This window comes from Myodes glareolus, chromosome 19 (genome assembly GCF_982192425.1).
Source record: "Myodes glareolus chromosome 19, mMyoGla1.1, whole genome shotgun sequence".
NCBI lineage: Eukaryota > Metazoa > Chordata > Mammalia > Rodentia > Cricetidae > Myodes > Myodes glareolus.
Genome location: NC_142044.1, coordinates 19,814,608 through 19,837,852, shown reverse-complemented (window position 1 = coordinate 19,837,852; position 23,245 = coordinate 19,814,608).

Sequence of the window (23,245 nt, the reverse complement as noted above, 5' to 3'; positions counted from 1 at the left end):
ATAAGAAAAAGGCTACTAGGCCATACTAACTTGGATTTCTGACATTGCTGTCCCTCTTTCTTCATTCCAGATTTTAATACTTATGTTATCATTTCCCATTTGAAAATTTTCTTTAACATTTATAGAAAGATCCATTAGTAACAAATTCTTTCAGATATCCAGTGCTGAAAAAAGTCTTTATTTATCTTTCATTCCGGAAGGATGCACTTGCTTAGATATACAGTTCATAGTTTACAGAATATGTTTTTATTCACATGGCATGATATTACGCCCTTTGCCTTCTAGCTTCATAGCTTCAGAATAGAAACCTCTGGTTAGTCTTCCCCTAAGGACAATTCTGTTGTTCTTTCTGTTTGCTTTCAATGTTTTCCCATTACCTTTCATTTGCACAAGTTTAATTGTGATAGATTTTGATGTTTCTTGGGATTTATCCTATTGTGAGCAGTTTTGAGTTACATAATTTTCACTTGGCACTTCTTATAATCCATTTCTTTCCTGCGATTTCACTTTTTTATTTTTTCAAGATGATTAGAAAATGCTTGTTGAAACATTTCTTGATTGTTGTTTTGAAATTCATGTGAGAAAATTTCAACATGGACCTTTTTTGTGTTGATTTTATTTGATTATGTTTTTTATTCAATACTAGAATTTCCTGGATCAGGGTATAATGAACGATTTCCTGAATATTTATCTTATTGTGTTAACAGACTGTGGGTTCTATTTAAATACTTTTTTTTTAAAAAAGCATTCACTCATTCTGTTTCAGTGTGCTAGTTAGGTCCTAAACTATGCCTTCCACCATTACTGGGGACCGAATCTTTGGGTGCTGTTTTAGTATGTTTCTTTGACTTGGTATCATCGAATCTTCCTGTAGCACCTCAACAGAAGTAGAAAAATATTGAATCTGGACATTCCTCGTGAACATTTGAGGAAGGATTTCCCAGGCTGTGGATATTTGCTATTGCATATTTCTCAGTACTGTTGCCTCTTCCTATATATTTTGTCTGGTGATGCATCTGGTCATATGGTTTGCATGCAACACACCTGGCCGGGAAGTTTCTCTGATTATTACCTTGCAGAGGAGGTCTGAAATCCAAAGAGGGAGTGTTCTTCTCTTTGCTTGTGTGTTATTAGCTGTTTTTTTTTTAACTGATCCCCTTTTGTGGTTATGCAAATTTTGAAAAGTATTGTTTGCAGAAGTCAGATCTAGTAGAAGAAATAAGCCCAGATACCTGTAGGACTAATTTGAAGGCTGAAATGCCCACCTTGGGTCACTGTCTACTCTTGGATATGTTAGGGTTTTGCTCTACTCTTTAAATTCTTTACCATTGCACAGAACATGCATGCTCTTTCAGTTTTTTTTCTTTAACTTTTCTGGTTCTCTCTTGAAATATTTTCTGAATTTGAATTGTACTTAGCAGGGGAACTGGGCAGAATCTGTATGCTGGAGTCTACCCCTCATTTCTAAAAGCCCTTTAATGGTTATAGAGTTTCAGACCTGCATAAAATCAGGTCTTACTGAGAGTCTTGTGGCTTTCTAGTCTTTGCAGGTCATTTACACAATATGCCACTTCAACTTGACTTTAACAGTTTCTATTTGTAAACATTTTTTTCTCAAATTGAAAATAGGTTCTTTTCTCATGTAATACATTATGAATGATTAAGGTTTCTCCTCCCCCTGTTCCTCCCAGTTCTTCCCCACCTCACCTTCCAATCTGATCCACCCCCTTTCAAACTTTCATTAGAAAATAAACTGGCCTCTAGGAGATAATAATAAAGTAAAATAAGTTAAAACAAACACTGGTAGATAAGAAAAAGATGGGAAAAAAGTGGAGTGGGAATAAGAAAAGGAAACAAAGCCTCAAGAAACAGATATAAATGCAGAGAGTCATTCGCTCAGACACCCCGAAATTCCAAGGAAATACTAAATTGTAGCACTAATATATATACAAAAAACATGCATGGTACAAGAGAGAGAAAAATACAGCTTTGGTTTTTATTTTTATTATATATTATATAGAATATACTATATGCCATAATAAAAACAAAAATAAAAAAATTAAATGAAGTGCAAACATTTTTTAAAAAAAGGAAAAAAAACCTTAGATGATATCACGAGTCAGGAATGCCCCAAAATGCCACGGATTTGGTTTTTTATTATTATTGTTATTATTTATTTATTTATTTATTTATTTATTATGTATACAATATCCTTTCTGTGTATATGCCCGCAGGCCAGAAGAGGACACCAGACCCCATTACAGATGGTTGTGAGCCACCATGTGGTTGCTGGGAATTGAACTCAGGACCTTTGGAAGAGCAGGCAATGCTCTTAACCTCTGAGCCATCTCTCCAGCCCACGGAGTTGGTTTTCTCTCAGCCGTCTGCTGCTGTCATGCTGTCTACTCTCCACAGTAGTTTGTTTTGTCAGTGAGATAAAACATAAATTTGGCATAGCAGGCACCCATCACAATCCTCTGTTCTTTGCAAATCCTTTAGTCAGGAAACGGAGTGACCGGGGAATCAGGGTTTCCCTGCGGGACTGGGAAGTAGTTGAACAGAAAGTTGGCCTCCAAGGCAGGGAGATCCACAGGAAGTCCAGAGCTGTTTCCCAGAGACCCCATCACAGGGGCCTGACCTGAACGTTTCTTGGGAAATCATCCTTGCACAGCCCAGTTAGACTTTGATCCATGGTTTTATTGGAAATAAGAGATCATGTGGAAATAAGAAAGTCCTGGATTTTGAATATTCCTGGGTACTATCAACCACAACACATTTAAAAAAATGTATCATAAAATCAAAATAGTTTTCTAGGTACAGTTATCACCTGGGAAGGTCACTCATTTGAAGCTCACAGACTGCCTCATTTCCAGTCCTTGAGAGTCAGGGCTGAAAACCAAGATCCCAGAATGCTGAGGTGAGCACTCGTGACTCTGTAGTTTCTCTCTGGGGTCCAAGGGAAACAGTTAACACTCGGGAGGAGGATATGGGCCAGAATGTTTTCCCCACACAGAAATAAGTATTAGGAGTTGGTACCTGAGAGATGCTCTGCATCCTGGTTTCCACTCTCTTCTTCCAGTGTGGCTGTAACTGTTGAAATTCCAGTCTCTTCTGCTGCTGCTCTCTGAACAGAAACAACAAAAAAGTAAACTCTTTTTTAAGAGTTCCTAAGAATAGGAATTTCTTAGGGGCTGGATTATACAATTGCTTCAAACACACAGTATGGCAACATCTGTGAGAGAATCTCAGGGGAACCACCAGCTAGAACTAGCCTGAAATATAGAATAACATCACTCTTAAACAAATAAAAGAAAGGAAAAAGACAAAAAAAAACCCACTAAATTTGGATGAAACTAAATTTTCATTTGCAAGTGGTTATCAGTTGCATATATCTTCTTGGTTGCTGATGGGAGCCTGTGTCCACAAGTCCATTCAGCTCAGGCACACCATCTAGTAGAGACCTATATAGGGCCTATGCCTGTTGCCTCCTTCCCTGTGTGTTCATATGTGCATCAGTCCTGTTGATTTAAAGGGCCTTGTTTTCAATGTGTCCTCCATTCCTTCGGATTCTTATATTCTTTCTGTCTCTACATCTGCAGGGTTCCCTGATTCCCGAGGGGACAGATTTGATGGAGACATCTCTATGGCATTTAGAGCTGAGTGTTCCAAGGTCTCTCACTCTCTGTATAATGTCTGATTGTGTGTTTCTCCATTTGTTCCCATGTGCTGCAAGAACAGCAAGCTTCTCTGACATTGGCTGAAAAGGCACTGATCTATGAGTATAGATGGTCATTTGGAGCCATTTTATTTCCTTTTTTTTGGTAACAGTTGTATTTGATTTTACCCTATGTGCCTGGGTTATTAAGACTCAGGTTCTTGGTCTCCCAAGGTGAAGTATTAGTCAAATCACATATTTATTAATTACACCCACAAGTGTACTTAATGTGGCACTGTTTCACTGGTCTATCTTACAGGCAGGACAGCAATGCAGAGCAAAGGGTCTGTGCTTTGGGTGGTATTTGTGTGTCTCCTTTGTTAGCCTGTAGAGTAGCATCCTGTACCAAAGATTTTAGGGGGTTAACAGTGAAACATCTACATAGGCACCAGCCAGACTTCTTCATATTCAGTGGCTTGTATTGGGTGTTGCCTTCAGCAATGTGACCTTGCTGTCAGTTTGTGGAAAGCCACCTACAGTCTTGGCAACTTCCCAGGTGTTTGCTAGTTCCCAGGGGACCCCTTTTTGCCAACAATTTAATAAAATATTACCCATTACCTATACTAGAAACTTCATTTGATGACAAGAGATGTCCAGTTTGGACTCTGTCTCTCACATAATTTGACAATTTCACAGAGATCATCTTCATATATGTATGGACTTTAGGAAGTTTCTACTGTAATAGTTTTCCATACTACCTCCCAAGTTGTCCTTAATTTTAGTTACCTTTCCCCATTTTCCTTGACTCATCCCCGCTTTCACTCTCCCTTCCGTTTTTTTGTTTTCTCATTCCAGTCTTCTCTTCATGCACAAGTAACTATTTACTTTATTTCACTATGCCAGGGATATATACTGAAAACCCTGCCCCCAACTAGTCTCTTCTTTCATATCTAAACTCTACAGCTCTAAAGATTGTAGTTTTATTATCATTGACTTAACATCTAGTATCAACATACAAGCAAATGCACACCATATTTGTCTTTCTGTGTCCAGGTTACTTAGGATTTTTTTAATAGCTCCATCCATTTATTTGTAATTTTATGGTTTCATTTGAACAGCTGATTGCTATTCAATTGTGTAAACAGACCCCATTTTCTCCATTTATCTGTTGAGGGGCATCTAGGTAATTTTCAATTCTGGGTTATTATAAACGAGAAACAGTGAACGTGAGTGAGGCAGTGTCTCTGTGGTAAGAATAATCATCCTTTTGGTTTAGGCCAAAGAGTGGTACAGATAGATCTGGAGGTAGCTTGATTCCCTTCTTCCTGAGTAAGCACCACACTGATTCCCACAGTGACTGTACAAGTTTGCAGCCTCACCAGCAATGGGTAAGTGTTTGGCTTCCTCTACATCCTTGCAAGCATGAATTGTCATTATTTTATCCATATGAGCCAATGTCATGGGTGTAAGGTAAAATCTCAAAGTAGTTTTGATTTGCAATTCTATGATCGCTAAGGATATTGAACATTTCCTTGGGTGTTGCTAAGCCTTGTGAGTTCCTTCTTTTGAGAATTTTTTGTTTAGATATGTATTTTAATTAAGTTATTTATTTTCTTGATAGCTAGCGTTTTGAGTTCTTTATGTATTTTGGATATTAGCCTCCTATCAGATGTGGCATTGGTGAAAGCGTTAATTCTTTTTTAATTTGTGTGTTGATCTATTTTTCACTTAGTAGTCAGTCCTTCAGTATCCATGAGTTTGTAAGCTTTTTTTGTTTCTGTTGTGGGTATCCAGCTTTAATCCATGGCAGTCAGATAGGATGCAAGGTGTTATTTCAATTTTCTTGCATCCTTTGAGACTTGCTTTGTGACTGAGTATGTGGTCAGTTTTGGAAAAAAAAAAACAGTTTCATGATGTTCTGACAGGAAGATACATTCTTTTTTGCTTTGGTCAAATATTCTGTATATGTCTATTAGATCCATTTGGTTTATAACTACAGTTGACTCCAGCATTTCTGTTTAGTTTTATCTGGATGACCTGTCTATTAGCAAGAGTTTGTCAGTGAAATCTTCCACTAACATTATGTGAGGGTCAGTATATGATTCATGTTGTAGAAGTGTTTCTTTTACAGACTTAGGGTATACTTTGTTTGGAGTATCAGTGTTCAGGATTGCAATGTCCTCTTGGTGGATTTTTTTTTTCTTTGATGCGCATGTAGATTTCTTCCCTATATCCTCTGACTAGTTTCATTTGGAGTCTTTTATTTCAGAAATTAGAATGGGTGCAACTTACTTTTTATGTCCATTTGCTTGGAATATCATTTTTTCATTATTTTATATTGAGGTGAAGTCTGTCCTTAATGTTAAGATATGTTTCTTGGAGGCAGAAGAAAGATGAATCTTGCTTTCTCATCCATTCTTTTTTTAAATGTCTTTTTATTTTGAAATTGAGAAAATTGGAAAAAAATGTTTTCCAATTGATGTTGGAAGGTATTATGAGAATTGCTTGTAGATATCTGCTATTCTGTTCTGGAGTGTGTGTGTGTGTGTGTGTGTGTGTGTGTGTGTGTGTGTGTGTGTGCTTATGTCATCATTTGATTGCCGGTCTGGTGGTATTTTTTGAGTGTGTTTAACTTTTTAGGTTGAAGTGTTTATTCTAGAGCCTTCTGCAAGGATGTATTTATAGATATATTTTGCTCAAATTTAATTTTATCATAGAAAGTCTCATTTTCTTCATCTATTTTGATTGAACATGTTGCTGTGTATAGTAGCCTGGACTTGCAACAATGGTCTCATATATTCTATAGACTATCTGGCCAGGAATTTCTGGGTGTTAGAGTCACTGTTGAGAAGTGAGGTTGTATTCTAAAAGGTTTGGCTTTGTATGTTACTTGCTCTTTTCCCTTTGAAGCTTTTCATATTCTTTCTTTGTTCTGCATGTTTTGTGTTTTGGTAATTTTGTGGTGTGGAGACTCTCTTTTTTGGCCAAGTCTATGTGGTGCTGTATATGTATTTTATGCCTTGATATGACTCTCCTTCTTTAGGTTAGAGATATTTTCTTTCATTGTTTTGTTAAAATATTTTCTGTGCTTTAACCTATATTTCTTCTCCTTCCTCTATACTTAAAAATTAAAAAATTTTCTCAATGTTCTTGCCAGGATTTTTTTTTATTAGATTTAACGTTTTCCTCGACTGAGGTATCCATTTCCTCTATCATACTTTCAGTGCCTGAGATTTTCTCTCCTGACTCTTTTATTTTATTGGTGAAACTTCCCTGTAAGTTTCCGTTCAAGTTCCTAAATTTTTCATTTCCAGATTTCCCCCAGTTTGGGTTTTCTTTGTTGATTCTGTTTCCACATTCAGGTCTTGGGATGTTTTCTTCATTTCATACCACTCTTTGAATTTTAGAGATTTCAGGAATTTCCATATTTCTTCTTTTGGAACTTAGGTCTTACTCATAAATGCTGTTTTTAGATGTTTACCTCTGCACTCCAGCAATGATGTGATTCTCAGAGCCTGTTGTAGTAGCATTGGTATGGTATGGGAGAATTGTCTGTATTCTGTCAATCATGTATTTTAATAAAACGCTGATTGGCCAGGCAGGAAATATAGGTGGGTCAACCAGACAGGAAGTGGAGGCAGGGCAATGAGAATAGGAGAAGGCTAGGGAGGACTAAACCTCCTCAGCCACTCCTGCGCAGACACCGAAGAGGCAACATGTAAGCTGTCACACTGAGAAAGGTACTGAGCCCATGTGGCTAATGTAGATAAGGATAATGGGGTAACGTAAGTTATAAGAGCTAATAAGAAGCCTGACCTAATGGGCCAATCAGTTTATAACCTTATGGAGTCCTGTGTGTGATTTCTCTTTGGGATTTGCCGGTTGTGGGGTACCGGGTGGGACAGAAACCCCAACAAGCCGGCCCTCATGTTACATTGATGGGCACTAGTGGAGTCATATTCTCCTTGCAGTTATTGATTATGTTTGTATGATGCCCTCTAGGCATATGGATTTGGCATGATTGTAATTTTTGGTGCTGCTATCTGGTTTTGTAGTGTGTGTGTGTGTGTGTGTGTGTGTGTATGTGTGTGTTCCCTTTGATTCTTTGATTTCCAATGCCCTCTCTGGACCTTAGGAGTGTATAGTAGCTGTGTATTGTCTGACAGAAATTTTTCTAGGATCCTACTTGGTGTAGCCACTGTGTGTTCCGGAAAAAAAAAAAAGTATTTCCAGGTACTAGGAGTTATCAGTTAGGAATGAAGATGATCTAGAATGAAGTCTGAGTTCAATAGAAAGAAGGAAATATGGTGTTCTACAAGGATCTGCGAAGTGCCAGAGTAACAGAGGTAAAGAGAAAGGGAAGGACCCTACAAGCCCTCTGCGTCAGAAGTAAGAATGGGCTAGGAATTGGATTTGGAGGAAAGGAAGGAGAATGAAGATCTGAAGTTCTCCTATCAGCTTTGAAGGACTACTTGCTTCTCTGGCAAACTTGGCTGCCCAGTTCCTAGGGACTTCCCGCTGGATTTAGGGGTTGGAATAACAGGATGAGTGTGGAGGGAAGTTGGAGAAGATGATCTGTGTGATGTGCTGGAGATGGGGACAGAGTGGGGGAGGAGGCGGAACAGGTGGTCTGCTACAGAGTTGAAGATGAGACTAGGGGATTGGATTTGGAGGAGAAAAGGGAGGGTGGAGATCCGGGGGCTCCCTGCTTTCATGGCTGGTGTGATCTGTGGGTTCCCAAGGAACGTCACTTGGAGTTGGAGACTAGTATTAAGGCATGAGTGGGGGAAGAAAATTTGGAGAGGAAGAGCTGTGAGATCCGCTGGAGGTGGGAGCAGAGAGGAAGGGAAGGCCACACCAGCTGGACTGCTTCGGAGCTGGGGATGCGATTATTGAACTTGGAGGACGGGAGAGAGAGATGAATATCTCACCTGCTTCCTTGGCCAGAGTAGCCTGTGATCTCCCAGGGATTCTTTTTGTAACTAATTTCAATCAGTGTGAGTCAGCTAGACTTTAGTATAGTTTCTTTACATTTCTTATGAAGGGGGTTTATTGATTTTTACTGCTAATGGATGTAACAAAACACATTACACAAATCCTCAATGTTTCAATTTTCTTGCTTATAGGTATTTCTTCCACAGAGGATGGCTTGAAACACAAAAATTTGCTAGATAGATTTCAGTACTTTGAACATTTGTGGAGTATTAGAAAATTACTAAGTGAAGGAGAAAACTTAAGCTTACAACAACCAAGCTACACACCCTAGTTGATTTTTGTTAAAGCGAAGGATTGGAGATTTTCACACAATTCTGTCTTCAAAGCCTGAGTTAATTTCCTTAGCTTCAATGTTTTTCCAAACCTGAGTAATAGATACGCCTCTTTTATAAGAGACAAATGTTTTGTTTAATACCAGTTTTTAAAACTGAGTTTCATTAGACTATTGCTAAAATATGTAGAAATCTAAATCTACTTACAACTTCTTATGCATGCAGATTATTTAAGCGTTGAAATGCAAACACATTTACTAATTAAATGCAGACAAAACTGAAACTGAGGAAAATCCAATTTAGCAACATTTACTTAATACGATGGATGTTGTTCTTCTCTTAAAAGGAAAAACCACTCACAAATGAACATGGCAGTCACTTTTAAGGTTCAAGCTCTTTTGCGGTCATCATGCCCAGGCATCTGTGTGCCATGGGATCACTCAGTTTTTCCACCATTCTTCACTGTTACAACTCGAGCCAAACCATAACATGATGTCATCTGGCCCTCACTTCTCAGAAATTCACCATTCACATGGTGACTCGGCCTCCATTTTCCCTCTTACTTTAACCTACATGCTAATAGACCTTTTTAGGAATAACAAGCTCGAAGCATAAATGCCACTGGTGTCTATAAACATTGGGCTATTCATAGTTGTGAGCTTGTCATCAGGTGCTGACTACACTTGCAGAGATCACTTTAGGTTGTCTTTGATCTATAATCACCAGGTTGACAATTCTCATGGACCCATGGGAGTACACACACTGACCCCTCAGGGAGCCTGAGACCTCAGGGGGTTCTCAGCTGCCCTAAGTTCGTCAAGTTGTTGTCTCTTCTTCCCTGGAAGGAACAGTAGTCTATGCCAATAAATGACTTAAAATGATGCTTGAGTAAGGTTAAAGTAGAACTTGCTGGAAGGAGACAAGAAGCTAAACTGATTTGCCTTATGTTTGTGTAATAGAAAGTGGCAACGTGTCTTTGGGTTTCTCTTGCTGCGACAAAACACCGTGACCAGAAAAGACGTCGGGGAGGAAAGGGTTTATTTGGCTTGTACTTCAGTATCGCTGTTCATCCCTGAAGAAAGTCAGGACAGAATCTCAACAGGACAGGACTCCTGAGGCAGGAGCTGATGCAGAGGACATGGAGGAGAGCTTCTTACTTGCTTGCCCCTCCCCACCCTGTGGCTTGCTCAGCTTGATTTCTTGTAGAACCCAGTACCACTGCTCCAGGGATGGCACCACCCACCATAGGCTGGGCCTCCCTCACTGATCACTAAATGAGAAAATGCCTTCCAAGCTAGATCTCGAGGAGGCATTTCCTCAGCTGAGGCTCCGTCCTCTGATGACTCTAGTTTGTGGCAAGCTGACGCACAAATCCATTCATGACACAGAAGTATTGTTCTTTTGATCATGTAATGTCTATGATGTTGGCAAGGGATAATTTTTATACGTAACTTGGTTTTGTGATTAAGACAAAGAGTCATGATTATGGATTGTATCATTCATTTACTTGTCTCAAGGAGAAGTCCATTGATTTGTGATTACCCAGCATCTTCTCAGTTTAGGATTGTAATAGAATAACTAAGGACTTTGGTATTTGTTCTAGATTTTTACGTCTCTACACTCCACGGCATCAAGCATCTCGCAAGGATAGTGGTACATCAGCTCCCTCATTGACACAACATGAGAAAGTGCACCATATACTCCATACTGTTCCCAAGTTTCTTCCTTAACATATAAACATTTCTCTTCAAATGCAAGGAAACCTGAGTTTGCACAAAGTTAGTAGTGAGATTTTAAAACATGGGACTTCACGTATGTAGTTCCTCTTCCCTGCTCTATGCCTGAACAAGTTTGTAAACTCTCCACCCTATAGTGCCCTTATCTGCAAAATATTAGGGATAGTGTCTATCATTTGGTATCATTTCAAAGATTAACTGTGGTGGGAGTGCATGTTGGTAGGACAGCATGCAGTCAAGTCCTGTGTATCCAATGACAAGGCTTTATGAAATGAGCATGAAGAGATAGATGACCATATTTTCTTTGCATTTCACTAGACGTACAACATTTGATAAGACCTAGGTCATCTTTTAAAAAAACATTGTATATGAAATCAGTTAATCCTTTGTGAGTTATACTTTTCTTCCCAGTTGACAGTTGGGGAAAGGAAGAACACTTAAGTTAGTTGCCTGTGCAAACATAGCAACTAACAGAGAAATACAGAGAAAATAACAGAAAAAAATACAGAGAAATGTATTTTTCTGTGAGACTGAGATTCTGGGTTCCAGAGTCATCTTCTTGTCAGGATTTCTACTGTTTCCAATGGGTGTGTATGGCTGTTGTTGCTGTCAATGGACATTTCCTTTGCTTTGTTTAATCGTCTTGTCTTACTGTTCCATCTCAGTTTCTACCGCTCTTTTTTCACATTTACTTTGGCATTTTCCTTAAACACCACAGCATCACTTAGCCTTTCATTCCAAGTTCTTTATAGCCATCATGGCGTTTTAAACTCTCATTCTTTCTTTTTTTCACATTACAATTGTTCTACGCTTAACTAATTGTCTCAGAGCAATACCACGAGGATCTGTTTCAAGCATTTTGTAAACTTACCCCTTGTACTTCATTTCTGTGATCCCAGAGTATTTTAATTACCTGAGAGTAAAATGCACCATACATACTCAGAGTCCTGCTTCTCCTGTTGTACTTCTACGCACTGATAAATCATCTATATCCCTAAAATCTCAATTTTTCCCCAGGTTTTTTTTTAATTTTTACTCCCTTTTCCTCAATTCTATAGGTCATTATATTTATAATTACAATAAATCATAGTAAGAATCATAGAGAGAATTCTGTGAAAATAACGAGAGGCATAAATGTGAGAAGCATTATTTACCGCATGGAATTGTGACATGCTGTGATGGTATTCAGGTTGCTTTGGGGGGAAAAAAAAGGAAGAGCAATTAAACCAACTGCTATCGCCTGATTCTCGGCTGGATTAATGAACATATTGAGAGAATCTAGTACTGGTTGTTCATGTATCCAAAAGCACCTCCCCCTAAAGAAGTTAGAGTAGCTATTTGTGAGCAGCAGAATCCACAGCTTCTTCCCTCAGACCTCCATCTCTCTCTTCTCCCAATGTTCATCCATTTTTATTAAGCTCATGCTTGTCAAGAAAAAATTGGCCTTAATATACTTGATTCATTTACACATGACTCATCAAGATGCTTTGGAAGAGAGGTTTACTGGCCAAGCAGCCTCCTGAGGCTATTTTGCGGAACTTTAAGGCTTTCTTTCCCAGAGAGTTAAGGGGAATTTTTAGACAACTCCAAATTAGAAAGAAAAGAAAGAAAAAGACTCCAAATAACGTGGGACAACTGAGGTGAAAATAAAAATATGAACAATGAAAGTATGTTTGCCTTTCCTTCAGTTATATATCCATGTCAGAGTCTGATTTTCAACTTCTCCCTGAACAGAAAAATCTAGGAGGTGGCTATTCCACAGTCTGACCTTGAAAACCCTTATTAACATATTACAGAGCTGCCTGGGCACCACTGGGATTCGTTTTTCCCCCTTGGTGTCTCAACCATTTCAAAATCGGAAGGTACCACATCCCACACAACAGCTGAGCTGCTCTGGGAATTTTGGTCAGGGCAACACTTGGGTCATTGCCAGGTAAGGCCAATAAGTGCCTCTCTTGTCAAACCACCTGGTCTCCTGTTTCCAGTTGTACCAGGTGGACAGGCCCAGCCTGTGCAGGGACAAGTGAGCCTTAAGCTATGATAATGCAATCCATGTGCCCCGGCATAAATGTCTTTGCTTTTGCTCTATAGCCCTGAGTCATTTTTAAAAAATTGCAAATTATATTTTAGAAGCTCAACAAATAGTTCATTGTACAACTGACTTCGGCACTTAATTAGAAACTGCAGTACTTTGCTCATTGTATGTGATATTATAATGGCCCTTTTCTTCCATTATCCAAATATTGTAGCTAATTTGTCTTGTAGGATGTCCTGTGCACTCCACTGCAGAAGTACTGTGGCTATTTACAAGTTAGACAATTAGAGACAAAATTCAAGACAAAATGTTTTAGAGAATACTTCCCTGATATATCTTCCTGACCACTTACTCTAATCCATACCAAACCACAGGATGTCCTAACTTTACAGCACCCACAATAGCAACAAAGCCCCCATCTGGTTGCAAAACACTCTTGGAGGCTTCCCTTTTAGAAGCCGAGTTTTCCTTCTGTGCTGCTACAAGTCACTAGGGGGAAATTGTCTTACTGTGTCAGAGCCAGAGAACAAAAACTGAATCCTATCACCTCCGTAGATGTGCTGACACCCGGGACTTGCTGATTTATCATTTTGAAGTCTTACTACTCTCATGGACTCGTCAGTGACTCTCAGAAAGGAAAGCAGAGTGACTTATTCCCTGCCTGTAACTATCCTGAAGAGAACTAGAAGCTTAGCTATATAATGCCAAACATCTGGGTGCATGAATACATCCTCATGTTTCCCTTTTTGATTCCACTTTCAGACAGACGCCCGACGTTCCATACAAAACACCTAATGTTTCTAAAAGGAGTCTCAAACATACTGGGATTATTCAGACTGGGAACATGGGAAGACAAAGACCTAGAAAGATGTCATTAAGTGTGTGCCATAGGAAATTAGGAGAGAGTGCAGTGAGCTGAAATCACGAAATCTCAGAATATAAGGAACAACCTTTGAAACTTGAGACTGTAAGCCAAAAACAGAATGACAAGTCAGTTGAGAATAAACATATGGCCCACGTTTCACCAGATGTCCAGGAGGAGGATGCGTATTCTAATTCAAATGTATTTATATACTTCTGCAGATGACTGACAGAGTTAGTAAAGGAAACAAAAATATTTTGGAGACATTGCTAACTTTTTGACTGTGGTGTCATAAAAGACAATTCTGACTTTGAGCATGCATGCTGTCTCTCTATTGTGTGCAGATGCTGAGCTGTTTGTAAGCAGTCTGGCAATTGTTGCTGCCACAGTAGCTGATTACAATTATTTATTGAATGAATATTAGCACTTACAGTACCTTCAAGTGTACAGCTTCTCGCATGTGTGCCCGTCATTATTATTGATGCTATTGCTGTTATTATTATTATTATTATTATTATTATTATTATTATTATTGTCTTTACATGGAGAAGGAAGATTACCAAGAGAACTGAGATGAAGATATGGGGAAGGAATGTCTTTTTTTTTCTTATTTTTATTTTTTCTCCTTTGGAAAAATCTCACACAAATATAAAATGTATTCTGATTACCAGCCATCTGTTTATCAACTCTCTCCCAATCCTATCAGCCTGACATCCTAACTACTAAACCATTGTGTATCTTCGTTTTGTCTTGTGACTCATTTCGATTAAGCAGTTCCTTCTGTGTAAGCACTGGATTAGAACTCTCTACTGGAGTCTGGTGGGGTCACACCTCTGGGTACACAGCGGGAGGCAACAAGACTTCAATTAAGCAAATAATTACAAGTCCAGGCTCTAGATTCAGACTTGCCCTGAATCCTAACTCAGTAAACCACAAGGCTTAGCCCTTTGCATCAGTTAGTGAAACTCACCAAAACCCATTTTACTGGTATGCAAAATGGGAATAGTGGAAGGGTTTACTTTTCTGAGTCTTTGTGAGAAATAATGAGAGAGCCCATGCCATGTATGCTGACTGATGCCTAACAAATGATAACCAGTAAATAGGCAATACCTACTTGTTGAAAATAAGAAAAGTTATTTGTATATGCTTTAGATATCTAATTATCACACAAATTATGGCTGCTTATTTATAATGCTGAAAATCAAGGAGAATTCTAACTCCAAAGCTGTGCTCTTTACATGTGCTTAACATATGCTCTTTGGCCAGAGACAAAAGAGTAGGGTGGCTTGCCTGAAAGGAAAGAATTCTGGTATTTACTGTCTGAAAGAGTTCTTCAATACAATGACAAATATGAGGTCTATAACTCATTAAGCGTTGTATATTTTAAATAGACTTCTGTTTGCTTTATGATAAAAAGATCTAATTTATTTTTGATTGATGCTAGCAAGCCATATGTTTAACTATGTGAGCTCACCACATACTTCTTAGAGATGTTTGCCCTTCAGCAAATAGATTGTATCTATAGTTATAAGTAGCAACAAATATTTGCGTTTAGATGAGCTGTCTTTTGAGTAGAAGGGGATTAGAACAAACGATGTGCAGAAGAACTCCTTAAGATCCATGCTTTAAATAAAGCAAACATTGCCAAACATATTTAGCATCAGAAGCAATCATTGTTATTTCAAGATGTTTTATAAAACAAACTTGGTAGTGTGTTTAGATGAAAGAGGAAAATGACCTCTATTAGATCTTTTTTGTTTCAGTAAAACACAAACATTGGAAAATACTTCATCCTGATTTTTTTTGAAATTGAGGTGAGGATGTGTATAGCCATAATGCATTTGATATTTACCTACCTCTAAATACAAGTTAAATTTTTGCTACGTAGAAGTACGTACATAGATTCAAACTGCTTGTCTTAATCTCTTCTATTATCAATTTTTCTTTACTGTAGTAATGACATAGAACAAGTAGCTATGTCAAACAATATAAGTATGACACAAATTAGAATTGTGCCCATTAATTAATGCTATACACCAATTACCTCATTATATTCTTCATGAAAATTCTGTGAGGTGACAGATCAGCTCAGCTGAGCCTATAGTCAGAATAGCCATTCTTGGGTCTGGTGGGCGATTCAATACCTATACATGACAACTCACAGGTCTCCCATTTTTTCACAGCTCTACTAGGATTTACTCACATGGTGATGGCTGCAGTGTGCCCAAGAAGAAGGTAAGTCCCAATAGAAAATGCTTTTAAAGCCTTCACTTATCATCTTGTTTATATCTAATTGGTCAAATTATATTTTAAGAGCAAGGCTAAACTAGAGAGGTAGTTAAATAGACCCCAACTTGCAGTGAGGTTTGAGGGTCATGGAAAAAGTGGGGGACACTGTGAGGGCTGGAGAGATGATCTGATTGTTTCCCCCTTTCAAGGAATCCATAACATCATTACAGAATTCTCTGTTGGAGTATGCAGTTATTTACCTTAGAAACTTCATGAATGTTCTTTGTTTTGACTTTTCAGATATTGTGTAAGGAAAGTTAGCAATGAAAATGTCCATGTGAGGACTGGAAAGATGGATAAGTAAATAAGGGCACGTGGCTGTTGACAGAGGTTTCTGTCCTACCTGGTCCCACAGCTGTTCAGTCACAAAGAAAGACACAGAGGTCTACATTAATTATAAACTGATTGGCCTATTAGCTCAGGCTTCTTATTATCTCTTATAATTTATAACTTATTATCTCTTATAACAAGTGTCTGGTGGTGGGGCCTCTTAAAAGAGCTGTAAGGTTTTTGCTTCTAAAACTGAGTCAGAAAGCCTCTCTTAAATGAGGTGTACTTGCTTCTAGCAAAGAGAGCCCACCTGAGAAAATCCTGCTGTCAATAAGCCATGTTAAACTCTCCTCTTTTATGTCTAGAATTCTTTTTCAAGCTCTCTCAGTTTTTTTTGTGGATGCAGTTGTCCATACATTGGACACCATTTGTTGACCGAAAAGGCTATTGACTGAAGGAGTGGAAGGAGTTCCCACAGCACCTGGCACCAAGCCCAATAACTGAGTTTCAATTTCAGAAACCATATGGTAGAATCAGAGACCTAGATACTAACTGTTTACTACTCTTCTTGGTGAAATGAACCAAGTGGGGCCTAAAAATGAGGCAGACTAATATCTCATAAAATAGGCAACATTATTAAAATCATCAGATGATTTTTACTCTGAATATTAAGAAAAGCCATCTGAGTAAAGATCATAGTCACAAGGACAAAGCACATGTGGACATGTGTGTGTATGTAGAGCTCAATAAAAAAAATACGATTGAAATGCCACTACATTTCCCCATTTGAGCTAAAATTCAAAAGGCTATAACTAATATAAGAAAAACTCTATACAAGTCCAATAACTATATATAATATATACAGCAATAAATACATCAACGTTGTCAAAATGAGAAAGAAAGATACATTTGACTTTAGTTGAGAAGTCAATATTTAATCATTAGCTGAAAATATAAAATTTTCTACATTTTTGGATGTCTAAAGTAATTTGATTACATGACTTTATATAAACAATTTAGCACACATACAAAACATTAGCCTTAGACTTTATTCATTTATAGCATAAGTTGAACACTTATTACAGATCCTAGTTTCAATATGGAATATTCATAAAAAATAAGTTATTAATCTAAATAATTTATATCATATTCTTATGCTTTGAATAAAAATACACTTAAGCTGAGTTACTTAGATTTTGGTCCCTTTGTTACTTCCCTTATTTGAAAATTAGGAATAAAATCTTACTTCCCTAATGGGTTATTCTCTGTATATAAATATTCATTGCCCAGGTAAACATTTGGAGCATCATAAATGCACAAAAATTGATAACAGTATTATATTATGAAACTAAAAGTAAGAGTTATATGTATAAGAGTTTAAAAACTCAATAAATTTGTCCTTACGTGTATAAAGTCTATTGGAGGATAATATATTGAACAGCAAGTACATTAATTAATAAATAAGAAACTACAGGGTCTGGTGAGATGCTCCACGGATAAAACACTTGTCAAAGCAGAAGCTCTGATTCTCAGGATACATGTGGAAGTCATTGTGGGCATGATAACTTACTTACCAACTCCAGCTTTTGGAAGGAAGAATGGGAATCCTAACATTAAATTGATTTGATATTATATAGAATATCCATAATTGTGAGCTGTGAGATCAGCTGAGAGATCTTGCTCAAGCACATGTGACCATCCATCCCTGCGCACAACACATACAAATGCTTGGCAAAAGGAACTGTAGTCTGAGATTAATATTGAGATAGAAAAAATTATTTTCTACAAAGTTTCAAATATAAATTTATACCTAAATGATGACGGCAGACTTTTCTGCAGAGATCATACATAATCTAATAATACCAGAACTAGAGAAATTTGAAATTTTTCTAAAAAGGCAAACATACTCCCAAAGGTGAAATTCCTTGCTGCACATCATATAGGTGCTGGAATTTCTGTTCAGTAATACAACTTCTGAATGCCGTAATGGTTCTGGAGAGTGAGGCCATTGCTCTAAGAGAGTCTGTGATAATGACAAAGTATGAACACAATTCTTCCATTGTCCTTTCATTTGCTTATTCCTAATTAAGAACTCTCTAAAGTGAAAAACTGAAAAGAAAAAAAAATCATACTGGATTGTAGCCTTTGAAACTGAAAATGACCTGTTCTTCATATTCCTTCCACAAGCCTGATTTCTTCCCACCATCTATGGCTCCTTACACTTTCCTAATTTCTATAATTAATGCTTAATATTCATATCTAAGGAATTGGGAGCACAGATGACAGAGAACATGCACATGTGTCACCTGGATTACGTCATTCAATAAAATTGTCCCTAGATTTATCAATTTATTTGCACTTTTTATATTTCATTTTTCCTTACAGCTGAATACTATTTTGTACTATCTATGGACCACATTTCTATCATCTACTATTTAAGACAAAAATTCTAAGTATTTAAAGATTCATCTATCAGTAATACTTTTTAAACAAAGCCAAACACAAACAAACCCAGAACTCAACACCTGAACTCGGAGAGAATATAGGAAAGCAAGACAAGCCTGTGAGCTAAAGATTTTTGGGAAGAGATGAATGACAGATTAATTTTCCTAAAGTCCTAAAAGAAAGCTAGAGGTGGAATTCACACATTAACTGAAATGTGAAGATTTGGAGGTTTAGTTATATGCCTTTTAAGTACTTATAGAACAGCCTACATGAATATCAGTCTACACAAATACAAGGTGGATAGACTTAATATGGATTGGTCAATTATGCAACAATAGACTTAATCATATCACAGTTAAAATTCTTCCACAGGTGGTGTAGGAGGTTTTTCTCTTTGTGTGTTGCCTTCATTTGTTGAATAAAGAGACTGCCTTGGCCTTTTGACAGGGCAGCCCTTAGGTGGGTGGAGTAGACAGAACAGAATTCTGGGAAGAAGGGAAGAGTGGCAGATGCCATGATTCTCCTGCCTGATACTGGTACTGGTTAGGAACTTTCTGGGTAAGCCAAGACCTTGTGGTGCTACACAGATTACTAGATATAAGTTAAAGCAAGATGTGAGAGTTAGTCAAGAAGAGGCTTTATATAATGGGCCAGGCAGTAATTTAATTAATACAATTTCTGTGTGGTTATTTTGGAGGTTAAGCTAGCCAGGTAGCTGGGCAGCCAGGAGCAGGATGGGTCGCAGCCTGCCGCTACCCCTACAACACACAGGCTCATGGTTTCTATATCTAACTAGAAAACTTATACTTCAAAACTGACTCTACAAAAATATTGCTATTTGGGCCATTGTGCAAATTCACTGTTATGTGAGAAATTAAACTATAAATCAAAATATATTTAATGAATAATACAACAGTATTCTTAAAACCTTATCAGCAAAAACGAATCCTAACTGTATAAATACTAGTCCAATCCCAACTGAACACCATTCTGAGATGTGCCTAGTACTACCCAAAACTATTAAAGTCATCAAAAAGCAGGGGGTTGGGAGAAGTGTAGCACAAACAATAAAATCCCATAGATAGATAAAGGATTCAACTTCAAAATCAGAAAATCAATACAGCCAAGCACTAGCTCTTACCTTTACCTCAGACTGAAATTGCCATCCTGGCTCCACAATTCCTCATAATAAGACTGAGTTGTCTCTTCCTATCTTTATTCCTTTCCAGTGTTGGGATTAAAGTCGTGCACCACTGCTGCCTGATATCTATGGCTAACTAGTATGGCTACTGGGATTAAAGGTGTGTACCACCACACAAAGACCAATAGGTAAAATCTCTGAACTCTATTAGACTATGGAATTTATTACAATAATAAAAAATAATGGTTCATTAATTCCATAAAATCTGATTGTGGATAATAATTAAGGTTGGAGGAAACTTGAAATTAATTGCAGGAAAGTTATTTTTAGCTCTTTTCACAGTTATTCCATAACTTAATTTTTAAAAAATTAGAGGAACAATAGAAAAATTAAAACATGCTTCCAAATATACTAATAAATACTTGTCAAAATCTGTGATATGCAACTAAGACGGTGCTTCACAGGAAATTTGCAGATTCATAGGCTTCTACTAAATAGAAAATAAACCAATTTGTGTTATAGTCTTAAAGCAAAGAAAAAGAACAGAGTAACTCCATAAGAAGTATCTAGAAAAAAACTTTTATTGAAAACAGCAGCAATCTTAAAAAGAAAAATTAAAAGCAGGAGAACCTAAGCTTATGGAGTTTCTGCACCTTGTTAGTGGTATAAAAATTCTGCAATGCCTTTGAGAAAGGATGTGTCTGCTTGTAGTCTTATGTTCCTCTTTCATAACTATAGAAGTTCTCCTACATATTTCCCCTACATTCATTCCTTTTTATAAGGACTTGGACACGGATATTTATGCAACCTTTATACAATCGCAAAAGAAAACAGATTAAGTGCCAACCAGTATATCAAGATTGCAATGGAGTCTCGCTCAACAATAAAAAGGGAAGGGACTCTTCTTCCATGTGATAACTACTTCCTGGGCTATCTCTTTCAAGCCTCTAAACAACACTATGACATGTTATTTACATGTTCCATTATTTGAAATGTGAGGAATTGGTGATGTACAATAACCTTCTATATGATGTGAATGTTTTACTACCATTGGTTAATAAAGAAGCTGATTTGGTCAATTGCCAAGCAGAATAGAGTCATGCAAGAAATCCTAGCAAAGATACTGGGAAAAAGAAGGCAGAGTCTGGGAAACACAAGCAGCCACCAAAGAAGCAAGATATGAGGTCACAACCCACAAGCATGGTGGCAAATATAGAAATGGGTTAATTTAAATTGTAAGAGCTAGTTAATAATAAGTCTGAGCTAATGGGCCAGACCGATTGTAATTAATACTAAGTCTAAGAGTGGTTCCTTTGGAACTGGTTGGTGGGAAATAAACCTCCAGTTATACCTGATGATTCGAAAAAGTAGAACATTTTATTACCAAGAAATTAAATTTGTTATTCTCTATGTTTTGAAGGTATAGTCAAAAACCAGTATTTTCTCCAAGAAACATAATGATCAAATTTTACAAGGGAAAAAACGAATTCTAAAAAATCTATGTTTTTATCTGGAAGATTATACATATATATATATATATATATGTATATATACACATATATGTATACATATCCATATATATTCTTACTTATTAAGATATATGCAGCCATATACACATATGCTTATATAAACGTGTGTGCCTGCTGAGCATATTTATGTGCATAGATTATATATTAACTTTATAACTAAATAACAAATGTATTATTGTAGTGAAGCCCTTTTGTCTGCTTAAACTGAAAAGAATAAGTAAAATTTACATGAACCTTAGCTGCAATGGAAAAATAATCTTAAGTCTCATTTTCTTGAGTTAAATGAAGATCATATGTTTGTTAAACATTTTGATAGAAATAGTTTTGTCTTTTCAAAGCCCAAAGACATTTCCTTTCCAGCTCTTAGCAACTAAATGCTTTTACAGAATTAGCTTGTAAGCTCAAAGAGAATGTCTAGCCAAGATGTATTAAGTTTGAGAAGTTGGTAACTTGTAAAAGTCTCATATTATGAAAGTCTCCAGAGAACAGGCCTTTGAAACATTTAAACTGTTGACAGCTCTAAATTCCACTAGGCTTCATGATCATGGCATCTCCTGTGTGTATTTTTTAACAACTCATAGAAACTCTCATCCTGCGATCAGCTAAAGCTTTGCCATTTCATTTAACTTGTAAGAGTCTCAGATGTTCTTCAGAAAGCCAAGGCCAATATTTCAAGATCACTAAAGCTTGGTGGAAGCAGTAGTTTCTTCCCACTTCAAAGAAAGTACCTACCAAAGTCATGGTTCTGTCTCTGTTTCTGAAAAATAATTTATGGACTCCTTGTGCTCTTTCAAGTATGTATGTGGAAGTGTTATAAAATTTTAAGATGATACATTTTGTGGATCATTTGGTCATGAACATGGGCCCTTCATGAATTAGGATGAATATTTTCTGTAAGAGGAGACTTGAGAAAGATGTTTTCTCTGCCATGAGAGAACGTGGTCATCTAGAAGCCAGTAGGAAAGTCTAATTCATCCAAAATGATCAGAACCTTGTTCAGGGACTCCTAGCTTGAAGAACTTTGAGAAATTTACGTTGTTAAATCTAGCAAATCCATATCACAGTTGAAAATGACTAAGATGAATGGCCATTTAATAGCCAACATCCAACATACAGTTGGATACTTGGATATAAATGTTATATTCCAAACACATTTGTTACATAGCATATTGTTATAAAATCAATTTCCAGTGATCATTATTATTTCTTGTAATTGATATGGTTCGTATTAATACTTATGACTGACTACCTTAATAATCTCTCCTTTAGCTCTTAGTAAAGCCACCTCTTGATTGGACAGAGACTTTTGCGGGGAGCTTATGGGACACAAGAGAAAGTAGATATCTCTGTGTTACTTAATTCAACTCAGAGCAAGTAAGGGACAGGTATTTTCTTGAGATAAAATGGCCATGCTTTTTCATTGATAATTGGTAAGAAGATCTTCATAGCAGAGTGCCTAGATATTTTTCTTACCATGGATTATTCTGGAAGATATGTGCTCTTTCAGAAGCAAGTGGCAAGATGAACTCAGATTTTTTATTGTTTTTAAAAATTATTCTTAATAAATCTATCAATTTATTTTGAATGTAGGCTACAGTTTCTCCTCCTTCCTCTCCTACCAGTACCCCGACACACACTCTGTTCCCACCCCCAATCCACTCTTCCTTCATTTGTGTTTTTGAAAGGGCAGATCTCCCATGGGTATCAGCAAAATATGGCATATCAAGTTGCAGTAAAACTAAGAACCTCCTCATGTATTAAGACTGGGCAAGATGACTCAGTATGAGTTGTAGGATCCCAAAAGCTAGTAAAAGAGTCAGAGACAGTCCCCATTCCCACTGTTTGGAGTGGTGTTCTATACAATGCAACTTTAGCATCCAACACATGTTCACTTCACTTTATCCTTTTTCTTAGGTTCAGAAACTCCAAAGAGTCTCTCCCTGCCCCTTAAGATTTTTAGGCCAGAAAAAGGAATTTAAGAAGGATATTGTCACCTAGGGAAGAACAATTTTGAAG